The sequence below is a fragment of the Schistocerca piceifrons genome, chromosome 2 (assembly GCF_021461385.2).
Source record: "Schistocerca piceifrons isolate TAMUIC-IGC-003096 chromosome 2, iqSchPice1.1, whole genome shotgun sequence".
Lineage (NCBI taxonomy): Eukaryota > Metazoa > Arthropoda > Insecta > Orthoptera > Acrididae > Schistocerca > Schistocerca piceifrons.
The window spans coordinates 212,368,439-212,384,092 of NC_060139.1; the positions used below are offsets into that span (position 1 = coordinate 212,368,439).

The window sequence follows — 15,654 nt, forward strand, 5'->3', positions numbered from 1 at the left end:
CCCTTCTATAGCACAACGTCTCCAAACTACTCGATTATCAACGTTCAGGGGTCTCGCCGCAGTCCACAAGTCATTTCCATAAAATGCTGCGCCACAAACGTGCAATCTCTGAAATTTCTTCTTCAAATTAAAGCCGATATTTGATACTACTAGAAATCTTTGGGCCAGGAATGCCCTCTTTGTCTGTACGGATCACTTTTTATGTCCTTGCTTCAAGAGCCATCCGTGATTTTGCTTACAAGGTAGCAGAATTTCTCTACTTCGTGGCCCCCTGTTTTGTTACTAAGTTTGTCGCTGAATCTGTTCTGCTACTCCTTATTACTTTCGCCTGTCTTCGATGTACTCTCAGTAAACTTAACATGTTCACTCCATCCAACAGATCTTACAATTCTTTACCTTCTCCGTGGACAGAGATGTCATCGGCGAATGTTGATAACCTTTCATCCTAAATTCTAGTCCCACTCATGAACATTTTTTTAATTTCCGTTATTCCTTCATCGATGTGTAGACTGAACAGTAGTGGCGAAAGTCTGTATCCCTGTCATAAATCCTTTTTAATTCGAGCACATCGTTCCTGTCTCACCATTCATATTTTTTCCTCTTGGCTCTCGGAAATATTGTATATTAGTCGCCTTTCGCTAAAGCTTACATCTATTTTCCTGAGAATATCGAACAACTTGCACCATTTTACACTGTCGAACGCTTCTTTTAGGTTAACAAATCCTGTCAAATTCGCTGGTAAATATGCAGCATGTACGAGGGGTGATTGTAAATTTTTAACTATTGCCTCACCAAATGTACGTGATTGTCAACATAGATTCCTGCAGTTCCCCGTTGTTCGCTGGGAATCCAATACTTTTGAGAAGTTTTCATATGGAACGTACGTACGTACGTAAGAGAACGTGTTCGAAAACGCGTATACAATTAACCACCCGTTGAATGTGGAGAGAATCAGTGGCATTAATATTGGAATAAATTTACTGGAAAGTTGTGTTAATAGTTTTCAGAAAGTGCTTAGTGAACGCTAATAAAGATGAACACTTTCCCGAATTACAAAAAAGTGCCAACAATTCTGCTGATCGTTGTGCACAGACGAGCTCACAGCAACTTCTAATAACAGTAACCATCTGTTGATGTATGGACAGACATAATATTGTTTGAAACTTCCTTGCAGATTAAAACTGTGTGCCGGACCGAGACTTCGAACTCTGGACCTTTGCCTTTCGCGGGCAAGTGCTCTACCAACTGAGCTACCCAAGCACGACTCTCGCCCCCTTCCTCATAGCTTTAATTCTGCCAGTACCTCGTCTCCTACCTTCCAAACTTCACAGAAGCTCTCCTGCGAACCTTGCAGAACGAGCGCTCCAGGAAGTTTCATATCAGCGCACACTCCGCTGTAGAGTGAAAATTTCATTCTGTAATACTGTTTATTCAAAAACTATACCCGACTGTCATTAACCTACTGCCCTTTACCTCGTGTGTATGTGCGGTATGCCCAGTGCGAGGGTGTTAGCGCCAGTTTTATTGAAGTGTACGATCACAGCGGCTCGGAAAGAGAACGCAATATGTGTGGGCGAATCTTTGTCAGGTATGTGCAGTTGGGCTGTGGTCGCAATATCTACATCCGTGTTGCCCATAGGAACGGACTTTCACCAAACTGTGAACTTGACATTCGACCAAATCATTAGTAAATTGTGTGCAGGTCTGTCGAGTAATAGGCGGCCGGCTTGCAATTCTTACTCGTAAAAATGTCTGTCATCGTACTTAGAAAACGCCGTGAAGGACCATTTAAATTCATAATCATTATTGTGAGTCGCCATTGAGTTGTTGAGGCCCCTGACGCAGTTGCCTTTCGGCCACACATCGTCTCTCGCTGTTGAGCGGGTAGCGGTGCTCATGTCGGGCAGGCGCGCCTGGTGTGTGTAGAGCGGCGGCAGCAGGGGCAAGCGCCGGCCTTGGCGACAATTTATACGGTTCGAAGACTTCATTAGGCTCGGGCGGTATGTTAGCTTTAAAGTTCACGCGAGGCGTATCGGTGAACGTGCCTTCGCATGCAGAGAGCTTAATTTCGGCACTCGCCGGAGTCACGCTAAAAGGGCACACACACGAGCCGCTCCGCTGGGTCCACTGACAATGCACAGAGGAAAAAGAGGAGGGAGAGATAGTCTGCTCGATCGCGCCGTCAAAAGTATGATAACATTAATAAGCCGCTTTTCAGAACCGGGGGTTCGTAAGCCGAGATAGTTACCAGAATCTCTCTATATTGAGAAAGAAGCTTTCATATTTGGGATCGAGACTTGTTTCACTAATTATTTGTTTTCGCGGTCTAGGTTCCGGCCTACTAGCGCAATGTCTAGTAATGCTAGACTGAGGGAAAAGCGTTTTTATATTAATTTTTCTTTAAGTACTCAAAACAGAAATTGTCTTCCGCAGTGCGTCATACTATGATTACTCCAAAAACAATAAATCTGTTCTACTACTTCGCCGTTCACGGAGGTCACAGAAACATTGTTCCCGTTTTTATTAAAATTTAATTCTACCTGTTTCCTCAAGTCGCACTCGTCCAAGATTGCTGCATTTGTCGTTCATGTGAAGCAACGTCCTGTCACAGACTTTCCTTGTTACGAGAATGAGACAGTGACATTCATTCAAAAGAGATTGCAGGTGGTGCAGCAGGATGACGCTGTTGATCGCAGTACGGAAAATCGTTGGGCAAGTGGATTATCGTATGAATGTGGGCACGCCAATTTTGAAATGTCCGGCGAAATTGTCATTCCGAATGTGAGTAGGAGATGCAAGTGTGTGCAAAATATTGACACACTTCAGGTTGATAAATTTGTGCCGAGGTCACAAAGCTTGCGTGGACTACATTTAAACACCCACCCTACAACCCCAACCTGGCACCGTGTGACTACAAACTTCTCACTAAACTGAAGGAATTCCTTCTCGGAACGAGATTTGAACATGATCTCTCCTTTGTGAAAGGTGTGAAACAATGGCTCAAACGTGCAGCTCCTGACCTACCGTGGCGAAAAGGAGAGACTCTGTTAACTGATTTTTAATAATGGAAATAAAATCAGTTGTGTGAAATCAGGGAGCTGCTTTTCAGGTGTTAATAAAGGAAGTGTTTCTCATACTATTCACCTTCAAAATCCATAAACCTTTGTATGCTTTCAAGGGTATAGAAACATTTTTCCACTTTGATTTGGTAACAGAAGAAGTGTTGGAAGGATTCGCAACTTCTTGCGGCGATGAAAAGCGATATCCACGCATTTATTTCTTCGTCATAAGGAAGAAACTAAGCTGTTGGGCGATTAATCTGGTGACTTCGGTCAATGACTCGTTAACTCAGTGTTTTTGCCGTCAAATAATTAAACGCATGACTCTTGGCATTGCTACGATGAAGAGCGATGTAACGTTTTAGATTTTTTCGTTATTTCATTCATAACATGGGGTTAACAAATTGTTGTATGAAACTTCCTGGCAGATTAAAACTGTGTGCCGGACCGAACTCGAACTCGGGACCTTTGCCTTTCGCGGGCAAGTGCTCTGCCAACTGAGCTACCCAAGCACGACTCACAACCCCTCCTCACAGCATTAATTCCGCCAGTACCTCGTCTCCTACCTTCCAAACTTCACAAGCTCTCCTGCGAACCTTGCAGAACTAACACTCCTGGAAAAGAGGTAGAGTACTTGCCCGCGAAAGGCAAAGGTTCCGAGTTCGAGTCTCGGTCCGGCACACAGTTTTAATCTGCCAGGAAGTTTCATATCAGTGCACACTTCGCTGTAGAGTGAAAATTTCATTCTAGTAATTCTTGTATATCGATGAACATGAACCATTCGCCATTCCCCTGAAGTAATGGTCGTGACATCTCCAGTCTTACCACTAAAACAAGCGATCATTTTCTTGAAAAATATCTTCAGGTAAGTAATTTTCCTGAATAGCCTGTTTTCATTTTTCAGTTAAAGACTTTTTCATGCTTTTACGCTATTAGCTAATTTCACCCCCTTGGCCATTTCACATTACGACCGTCTCAGTGAAAAGATACAATCACATTATTTTCAAAAATGGTTCAAATGGCTCTGAGCACTATGGGACTTAACTTTTGAGATCATCAGTCCCCTAGAACTTAGAACTACTTAAACGTAACTAACCTAAGGACATCACACACATCCATGCCCGAGACTGGATTCGAACCTGCGACCGCAGCGGTCGCGCGGTTCCAGACTGTAGCGCCTAGAACCGCTCGGCCACTCTGGCCGGCCACATTATTTTCTTGGAAATGCTTCGCCACATGTTTCATGTTCTTGTAAATGCTTCGCAAAGGAACCACTCTTTTTATTATAGCTGAACATACCTGTGGCCAGAGAGTTATCTGCGAAAGTAGGAAATACAGTCGTTCTCCTTCAGCGATCGACAGCCGGGAAATATGTTATACGAAGCAGTTACGATGCTTTCGGTTTATCTAGAAAACAAGTTGATTGCTGCTTAGTTCGGGCTCGAATGTATCCAAATCTCACCTCCTGTTAAGATTTTGTTTATGGGTTTCCTTGGTTGATATTTTCTTCCAGCATTTTCGTACACCAACTGACATGAGCCTTGTTTTCTAGATAGGTCAAAATGTTGGCAATCCATCCGGAACCGATCGTTTTAATAACTAAAATGTTCATGCAAAGTCTTGTACGCAGTCTTCGATATGTGCACCGCCTGATCAAAAGTATGTGGACAACTATTAATGGACATTAACATGTCTTGATCCATGCTTGGGACACTTTAAATGGGAATGGCAGCCAATTCTTCTGCAAGAGGAGAAACCACAGAAGCTAGTGATACTGGATGCTACAGTTCGGAGCGAAGTGGAAGTTCTAACTCATCCCAAAGGTGTTCCATTGGGTTCAGGCCAGACCACTTCAGGAATGTTGTTGTCGAAAAGCGTTTGCCTCACGTTTCGCTTGACTGGGTGCACTGTTATGATACAGCCATCGTGCTGATACAGTCATCGCTTTCGAACTGATTCTATACTGTACGCAGCACACAGTGCTGTAAAATGTATTCATATCAATCGCATTCATCGATCTCATAAGTGCGATAAAGGATCACACCCTAACCACGGAAGTTACCCTACACTGTAACACCACCACGTCTGTGCATCACTGGCAGTGTAACTCACGATGCAGGGAACGTTCTCCAGGCATTCGATCCATCGGATTACCACAGTATTTAGGCGCAGGGTTTCCCAAACTGTGTTCCGCGTAACACTGATCTCCCGCAGGAACTGAAAAGGTGTTCTGCGGAGGACTATTAATATCAAGGCAGTTTTTTCGACATTTTAACGTTGCTAATTGTTCTTTTAAAATTTATTATTTCTTTGTTATTAAGTGATCTAAAATTCAAGTAATCACCGAATAAAACAAGTTTTCCTCATTTTTTAAATTTATTTCCTCTAAAATAAACAAGGCGTTCCATCAAAGTACCAGCATTCTCAAAGTGTTCCGTGAAAGGAAAAGTTCGGCAACCTCTGGCATAGCGTGATTCGTCACTCCAAATCGCACGTTTCCGGTCATCCAATGTCCAGTGGTGTCGCTCGTCACAGCGCCTCAAGCGTCGCTTAGCAGTGAGTACGGAAGTGTATTGCTTCTTACATCCCATTCCTTTTGACACTCTATGCACAGTCATTGTGGTAGGTTGACTGTCGGTAGAACTTCGGTGCTCACGAGTGAATCATTTTGTTAATTCCATGCGATTTACTATAATAACCCTCCGCAATGCTTGACTGTGCCTGTCTGTAGATACACGAGGTCTTTCTAGTCGTGGTATTGCTGTGATCGTTCCGCCACGTTTCCGCTTCACATCACTTGGGTAGCTCTACAAAAATTGAAATACCCGCGATGGGCATGCGATGACTGCCCCATGTTCGAAGTGAGTGACTGACTCATTCTTCTGCCGCAGGTTCTCTGCTAACTCACTCTTTTATACTACGTGGTCCCACCTTTCGTGACATTTAATGGTCAATTCCGTATCACATAGAGGTATCCGTATACCTTGATCAGAGTATCTAAAATAATACAAGTAATCTGCCGATCTTCTTCAATCATGTTGCACACAAAACCGATGTTTTTGGAACGGCATCAGATTTTGGTCGACCTTCACGAAATTCGTTGCTGACGGAAGGACGACCATGAGGAAGTTTTACAAACCAATTGTAAACTTTCTGATGAAGGTAATTGTCTGCCAAAAGCTGAAAGAAGCGTTTCTTCAGTTGAGACCATTACGAATCTCGTGAAAAAATCACCCAGTTAATGCCTTCGCGTGTACTTATCATTTATCTTAAAAGTGTTTCTTTAATAGGTAACTAGTCAAACTAGTCAGTTTCATAGTTACCATTGATTTAACGAATAATAAATTATAAAACAGTAGTATCACATTTTATTAGCGCTATCTAGTGTTTCTTTGTGGGAACTTAAAAAGGTGACTCTTACCTACCAACTTAAAATGTTTGAAGCAAGGAAATGCGAGACGGTCGTGTCGTGAATTTTGGAGAAGCCGTTGAAATACTAACAGTGGGGGTATTTGTCTGGAATGTATGAGTAGATCGTAGACAACGATGGATTTTACATCTGTTCGTATCATCTGTAGACGATGGGCTTGGTTCGAAGCTTGTGACGAATCGATGGAAGGAGACTATAGATCTACATTTGCTAAAGGACCCGAGTCTTTCGGGGGAGGGGGGGGGGGGAGGAAGACTCTCATGCTGAACAATTTTTTTTTATTTTTACTACATGATCGGAAGAGACACTGTTTGCGTCTGCCTCTCAACATGATCGTCATAACTACCAAGCCTATCTCCGATGTTACAGCTGTGCATTGAGAGAGAATGAATTAAATTAGCACACCCACTCCTCAGCATTTTTTTCGCCGATAGTAAGTCGTAAGTTTCAGTCCAGGTGTTACGGAATTCAGCTGGAAAAACCACACACACACACACACACACACACACACACACACACACACACACACACACAAATATATATATATATCTTACATGCGCAGAGATCTAAAATTATTATGTATTTAGTTCCGCGTATTTGTTTAGTTTCTGTATTGTAACTGTCTTTTTCTTCTGTTTTCAGGTGAGTCCAGTACTGAATTATCTTTAATGAAGAGTTAGAGGCTATTATTATACTTCCACGAAGGGTATATCAATGGTAAGTCACTACTGAATGAAATGTTCGAATTATAGCGCCTTACGCATATCATAATGTTTATTTCTGTATAGGTGAATATTAACTGAAGCTAGCACGGCCTGTTTTTCATAATCGCTTTCAGTAAACTGTAGTAAGTTGTTCCACAGTCTTCAGAAGATTAGAAATTTGCTAACAGCGCATATAAATTCAAGTGTTGGGTGCTTGAAGGTATCTGTCTGAAGTGGACCGCGGATCATAAACATTTCAGACAAGAATAGAACAGAAGCCTCTGAAACGTCGTGCTACGGGAGAATGCTTACCATTGTATGTGTAAATCGTATAATTTAATTAGGACGTACTGAATCGAATGGTGCAGAAAAAATTGTGGCATATCCAGACTAATAGAAGGAACTGGGTCATAGAACACATCCAGACGCATCAAGGAACTGTTAATTTGGTAATTGGGAGGAATTGTGGTGGCTAAAATTTTTGGAACTCTGAAGTGCTGTAAGCACAAACTTCTAGGACTTGTAGAGGGGAGTGAGTAGATAAGATTTTGAATTGAACCCATGTGCTACAACCATTTGAAAAAATTTTGGTTAGCGAACACTTCTACAAGTAATCGATTAGGCATGACATGACGTATGTTAAAATACCACTCAATAATACCCAAAGAAATTGCTAGTGTAGTCTTTGACGGGTCCTCTTCAACGTGATGTAGTGCGACGTCCTCCAATTTTGGCGGGCGGCGTTTCCTTGGAGCACCATAGCCACGCATGCCGACGCAAAGGTACCCCTTTTTTCGAAGCCGTTGCGTAATTGTGGCGAAAAGGGTATGCGATGGAGTCGTACGTTGTGGAGCACGATCTTCATAAAGGCGACGAGCACCTCTTCCTTTACGCAGAGCTTCGCAATTCAGAAAGGCTGTGTCGACGTATTCTGTTCTGCAAACGTGTGCTAACCATGTTGCTCTCACACTTAGGAAACGGCGGTGAGGTTCGAATGAGGTTAGAGCGGTAGGATAGACGGCAGATGACATCACCCTATCCGAGGTAACCACCACCCTGTTGCACCCACACATGGCAGACATGTTTTCAAACGGCAGTTTCCGAACACCATGTAGGCCACAGTCGTGCAGATACGAAGATCGTTGCACTGGATAGACTAGTAAAGAGAGCTGCATCAAATAATCTTAGGGCTTAACACCATAGCAATAATTATAGTTATTATGAAACAGTAAGCAAATAACAATAAATAACATGTACAGTTGTAATGAATGCGACGAAAACGCGACTCTCAAAGCCAGCACGTGTCCGTCGTGGGTGATAATGAACAGTACAACCAGCGCCGGCCTCGGACAGCTCCAAACAGGGCGTCTGGTAGTCCAAGGGGCGTCGCCTGCAAACAAATGCCAACACCCCCCCCCCCCTTTTCTCCATCACTCCTGCTTCCATCATGCCGTCTCTCACGTCCGAGAGAAACCCAGGAGAACACGTGTCAGTGGACACGCCCCTTGTGTAGGTCGCTTCTGAGCATTCCATCACGTACACGCACGTCTTGAGTGAGTTTCGGATCCGCGGCCTAGGTTCGGCTCTCGTTGGTGAAAACGCTCCGTTAAATTGGCATCGAAAGTGTAATCTCTGAAAAAGTAAGAATAAATGCGATATGAAATTTTTATTACGCGATAAATTCATAATTATATACCGACGTGTACGTTATTGTAGCGATATGCACATATACAGATTGCGGTAGTATCGCGTACACGAGGTCTAAAAGGGCAGAGCACTGGCCCAGACGGAGCCGGCCGCTGTGGCCGAACGGTTTTAGGCGCTTCAGTCTGGAACAGCGCGACGGCTACGGTCGCAGGTTCGAATCCTGCCTCGGACATCAATATTTGTGATGCCCTTAGGTTAGTTAGGTTTAAGTAGTTCCAGGGGACTTATGAACTCAAATGTTAATTCCCATAGGCTCAGAGCCGTTTGGCCCAGACGGAGGTGTCAGGATGATATATGTCACAAAGTTGGAGCTACACACAAGGGACATTCTGTTCCGGAAATCGCTAGGGAATTCTATATTCTGAGATCCACTGTGTCAAGAGTGTGCCGAGAACACCAAATTTCAGGCACTACCTCTCACCACGGACAACGCAATGGCCAACGGTCTTCACTTAACGACCGAGGGCAGCGACGTTTGCGTGCAGTTGTCAGTGCTGATAGACAAGCAACACTGCGTGAAATAACCGCCGAAATCAGTGTGGGACGTACAACGAACGTATCCGTTAGGACAGAGCGGCGAAATTTGGCGTTAATGGGCTATGGCAGTAGATGATCGACGCCAGTGCCTTTAACAGCACTACATCGCCAGCAGCGCCTCTTCTGGGCTCGTGACCATGTCTGTTGGACCCTAGACGACTGGAAAACAGTGGCCTGGTCAGATAAGTCCCGATTTCAATGGGTAAGAGCTGATGGTAGCATTAGTGTGTGGTACAGACTCTACGAAGCCATGGATCCAAGTTATCAACAAGGCACTGTGCAAGTTCATGTGTCTATGAAATGGACCGGTTCCTCTGGTCCAGATGAACCAATCATTGACGTGAAGTGGTTACGTTCGGCAACTTAGTGACAATTCTCAACCATTCATGGACTTCGCTTCCAGACAACGATGGATTTTTTGTGGATGACAGTGCACCATGTCAACGGCCCATAGTTGTCAGAGATTGGTTTGAAAAACATGCTGGACAATTCGAGCGAATGATTTGGCTACGAAGTTCTCCCGACCTGAATCCCCTCGAACCCTTATGGGATACAATCTAGTTGCTGCACTAAACCTAGCGAAAGGAAGATAGGAGGTATGTCATAATTCTGTCACTTCATTATAATGCTGCATGTATTGTTCATCCGATTTTATTATTGTTGAAGTCTGACATAGTCGCATGGAAGTGCGTAGCAGTCCATTGAGTCCGTAATTTGTAAAATTCAAAACAGTCTTTGCTCGTAGTTATTTTTATTTCATAATAGATTCCATCTCTGTGATATTGATCAGATACGTTTGTCTTCCTAAACCATTAAACAAAATATTAACAACTTGCCAAGGTTGCAACTATCAAAAGAGGTAAAAACATATTACTTATCGTTTCCGTTTAAACCTTTTTTTTTTTTTTTTTTTTTTTTTTTTTTTGACGATGTATATGTTGGCTACAAGTTCTTTTGTTTGCTATGTAAGACGACAAACGTATCTCATGATGATCACGTAGATAGAAATCGGTCATCAATAAGTGCAAAGGTGAGCGATATAAAGATTAACCAGTGGCGTTGAAAAACGTCTGAAAAAGCAAAAATTGAATTCTTATCAGGGTCTGTATCGAATTCGTGGTTGATCAGTTTTTCTTTTAACCGTAACCTACCGTAGATCCCGGAAAAAAAACCGCCTAGTAGTTAGAAATAAGCAGGAATCCCAACTGTCTACAAGGGGCTAACAAACCATACACAAAACTAGCATCCATAATACTTGACATCCATTCATTGTGAAATTTTAGAATATATTCTGAGCTCAAAACATACTGAGGTATCTCGACTGGAAAACCGGGGCCTGGTCAGATAAATCCCGATTTCAATGGCTAAGAGCTGATGAATTTGCCCGCCGCCAGCTACGTTTCCTCGAAACACGTGGGTTTCTAATTGTAACACTTGTGTTATTGTGTTAAACTTTCAGCGTAAGATTATACCTTTTAATGAATAGATGGCAGCGTATTAAATCTGGTCAGTAATTACGCGCTTTCAATAAAACGGATAGGGTACCGTGCCCCAGGTTCTGGGAAGGACTTCAACAAACATAGATGACTCCTAGATTGTCCCATGAGATTAAATGACTGTCCGAACAGCACAAAGTGCCCTGATTGAAAAGGGCTTTGCTGTATAACAGCGCACTTCGCCCCATTTTGATAGGAATTGGACGAAAAGAGAGAAAAAGTCAGATTGGCGCAATCTCTCTCAGCTTGCTGTTCGGGTATAAAGGCATGACCACCCCTGCTAGGTGTACAGGCGGTGCTGGAGCCGGCTGGAAATTCCCCGCTGCTGGTGTGTCAGCTCCGCCAGACGAGACGTGTTTGCCCGGGGGAAGTTGGCTGCCTGAGGCGGGAAGCGCTATTTCTGTCACATTCTCGCAGTCACAGCCACAGTCTCCGCTCTGAGGTGACGGCCGCTGCTCTGCTGGGGGCCCAGCTCTCTCTCTCTCTCTCTCTCTCTCTCTCTCTCTCTCTCTCTCTCTCTCTCTCTGCCTCTGCGTGCGTTCACACGTCCGCCCCTGCGCCGCCAGCGCCCACTGGCAACTCCGGCGGCCAGTTCTAGAGCGCGCTTTTGCATCGGCGGCAAGATAAACGCCCCCAGCTCTTGGAAGGAGAGCGTATTTTCCCCTCTGCCTGTGCCCGTTCATCTTCTTCTCAAGCTCTAAAGAACACTTTTTTCCCTCCATTTTTACTTTTACATGCAGACTAGGTTCACTTTGTGGGCTGTTGAAACTGCAGACGTCGTCGATGGTGGCGTCATCAAGAAGGGGAAGGTAGAGGTCATTTTCGCCAGAGCTACTGTCCGACCGATAATTTAGCAGTAGCCTGCTACGAAGGAGCAGCTCGGTAGCTTCTAGTTTGTTCAGACAGTTGTCTATACATAATTATAAGTAGATCCTCAAATTCTCTCTTGTTGGGTTAACTGAACAACCAATACCAGATAGAAACTTTGTCCCGTTACGTAATGGTGCTCTGCCTTAACGTCATACGTGTGCAGACGGAGAGAGATCGGGACACACTTTTTTTTTCTTTTCTTTAGCGTTTGTAATTTTTGGAACGTATGTTGTGGTGACTAAACGATCTGTAGCGTAGCCGAAGTACTAGGTTAGGTTGAAAGGCTAAAATTTTGTTGTGAGCTGGTGAAGCCAACGAACCTGAATACGAATCTTAGTTTTGGTGATACACTCAACTGTAGCGTAGGACTCTTACATTATAAGGTGAGAGTATGGCTGAGAGTTCGCGAAGCGATATCAAAGGTTTCAGTTAATCCCTGTTGCTCATAATACTTTAACCACGTTCTTACAACGTAATGCTAGGTATTATCAGTACATCACAAAAGAGCCGTACTTTTGCTTTACGGAATAGCTGTTTCGCATGTACTATGGTATTTCCTGATCTGCTCAGATACCATACAGATATTCAACAGATATACCTCACTGGAAAAAATCGTACAAAATATAAAAGAATAATTGGGCTGACTGGAAAGCAGGTAGTTGACCTCAGAATTGGCAAGGAAAGAAATACGTGGGTAACACTGACTGGAAGAACCAACCCTAACGTACCCGTAATACATGTGTAACAAAATAGGGAACGACTTACAGAGTACTGTAGGACAAAAACTGTATGAGTCCGGAAGACACACACCGATGGTAGACAATGAAAACCTCTTAACTCCATTTTGTTAAATTTTGCAGGTGAAGTAAAGTAGTTTTCTTCAAAATAATACAACGTGATACAGAAAGATGCTACATGTCCAATTGCGTAGCAGAAGCCTAGTTATTGACTGATTAGAGAAATCCATGCACCTCCAAATCTCCCTTTGGTTATAGAGTTACTGGAATTAAGAGTTTTCACAGACAGATGGAGAAGCGAGGTTTTCATTGCCTACTGTAGATACTCGAATACATCCAACAAATAAGACATTCAGTGTGATACTCGGAGATGACGATGTTGACACACGAGAGGAAGCCATGATAGGTCGCATCACACCAGATGACACACGGCCATGTTCAACCCCCACCTTCCTCCCCCTACCCATTCTTATGGGTAACGGAACATACGGAAATAAAAAGGAAAAAACGAGCTGACATGATTCTGTAGGACCTTCTTTACGTTGTTATATATCTTGCCATCGCCGGCCGGGGTGGTCGAGCGGTTCTAGGCGCTACTATCTGGAACCGCGCGACCGCTAGAGTCGCAGGTTCGAATCCTGCTTCGAGCATGGATGTGTGTGATGTCCTTAGGTTTAAGTAGTTCTAAGTTCTAGGGGACTGATGACCACAGAAGTTAAGTCCCGTAGTGGTCAGAGCCATTTGAACCATATCTTGCCATCTGCAACGAAATCATTCTTTTCCTCGTTGCAGACTGCAAGCTGTATAGCAATGATGGGTTTACAGAACCTAAGATTCTAAAAAAGAATCAGGTAACAAACACGATGGACATAAAATGTTGTAGTTTTTGATCTATTTTAGACTCCAATAAAAGTATCCCTTGTCACACAGGTGTCGAAACAATTTAAGTAGAAACTTTAGTTACTTTCCTTTCAGGAAAAAATTTTAAGAGGCTGCTTGGAAGCCCCAAAATTTTTTCTGGATGAACTGTTGGTGTTACAGCTTTAAAGCCAGACTAATGATGAAATCTGTGATATTAGGCCTCAAAGGTTAATTTACCCATTACCTATTACGTTCCTTCAGGAACGTTTTATAATGGAGGTGCCGCTTTGGAATATTTGTTGGGTGGGTCGTATTACGTTTCGCCGGGACAGGATACATTTTGGGCGGCAAGTTTTTCCTGTCGTTGCACATCCCCCACTACACGCCCTCAGCTGGGAGTACAGCCAGCGACCGGTGGGCGAGAGTGGTTAGCCTGCCAGCTGTCCACGCCCGAGATTGAGTTCAGACACAAACTAGGAGCAGGGATGAGCGAATCTTTTCGCAACTGAAAATTTGACACTAAGCAGAACCGAAGTTGGTGACCTGCTTCTGGGGAATACTGTCAGGATGGTCCAAATAATCGCAGCTCGTCGACGTGGGCTACAAAGGGATTATCTGCGACTTGTGCAGAAAGCAGACTGTAGGTAAGTGTTCAGGGATATGAAAGAGGGGCAATAAATGAGACAGAGTTGAAGCTTATCCCCCGTGTTTTTGATCTGTAGTTCGAGCAAACATTTAAGAAAAATTGGGAAGGGAATTAAAGTTCAGGGAGAACAAATAAAATCTTTGAGTGAAGTTGTTACGTCGCTGAGATGTAGCGGTGGCAGGACTGATTATAATGTAATAATTACATGTGTCGATCACATAGTACGTGGGGAGTCAAAAAGGATTTTACAACTTTGGAATTATATACAAATTTATTGAAATATCGTACAGAATCGATAGATGTCACTCCGTAGCCAACAACTTAAAGTTTGATTCACTTAGTCCATCGTTACCCTATTCCGCCACCAGCAGCACCAGCATAATGCACAGTTAAAACGGCGACTTCCACTGGTATTGTGTATCTGGATATGTTTGAATTTTTTTTAATTCTACGGATCGCTGGAGATGACGGAGATGGGATGCTTTAGTACCAGGAACACGGTGCACCGCTTCATTTCCTCGCGGAAGACCGAGGTTTCCTCGATAATCGCTTCCCGGGTCGATGGATAAGCCGTGAAGGGCAAGTCGCATGGCCACCTAGCTCCCCAGACTTGACATAGACATCACTGGATTTCTTTCTCTGTGGTTTCATTAAGACCATGTGTGTATGTTCCTCTCTACCAAACAAGTTAGCCGTTGACAAATTGAGTCTATTCGGTCGTTGCACAAGTTAAGCGCGATTTGCTGCAACAAGTGTGGGAAGAAATTGATTACTGGTGGGATATTTGCCGCCTAGAGCCAAAATAACACTGGACATTTTGATGTGAAGCTTGAGGATGTTTGCTCAGTAATGACGCATCCACCAATTCTGCAAGTTATGTCATTAAATTTCTATATCATTCCAAAATTGTCAAGTTCTTTTTTTGACTCACCCTGTATTTTTATTAAAAGCTAAAGGGTTTGTGAGCTACCTCTGTGGTCAGCCATAAATCTGCCCTACCACTTGAATATCGGGCGATGTAGCGCAATGGTTAGCACACTGGACTCGCATTCGGGAGGACGACTGTCATCCTGATTTAGGTTTTCCGTGATTTCCCGAAATCACTTCCAGCAAACGCTGGGATGGTTTTTTCGAAAGGGCACGGCCGACTTCCTGCCCCATCCTTCCCTAACTTGATGGGACCGACGACTTGTTCTCCCATGGAGACGATCGTAGAGATGCTGGATGTAGTCCTGTGGAACGGCTTGCCATGCCATTTCCACCTGGCGCCTCAGTTGGACCAGCGTTCGTGCTGGACGTGCAGACCGCGTGAGACGACGCTTCATCCAGTCCCAAACATGCTCAATGGGGGACAGATCCGGAGCTCTTGCTGGCCAGGGTAGTTGACTTACACCTTCTAGAGCACGTTGGGTGGCACGGGATACATGCGGACGTGCATTGTCCTGTTGGAACAGCAAGTTCCCTTGCCGGTCTAGGAATGGTAGAACGATGGGTTCGATGACGGTTTGGATGTACCGTGCACTATTCAGTGTCCCCTCGACGATCACCAGTGGTGTACGGCCAGTGTAGGAGATCGCTCCCCACACCATGATGCCGGGTGTTGGCCC

General features: G+C 44.0%; 1 protein-coding gene across 1 annotated transcript in view; it reads left to right on the top strand.

Annotated features, from left to right (window-relative positions):
* Positions 1-15,654, top strand: part of LOC124776228 (protein rhomboid) — a 310,766-nt gene that overhangs the window by 95,296 nt on the left and 199,816 nt on the right. The window lies entirely within an intron of this gene.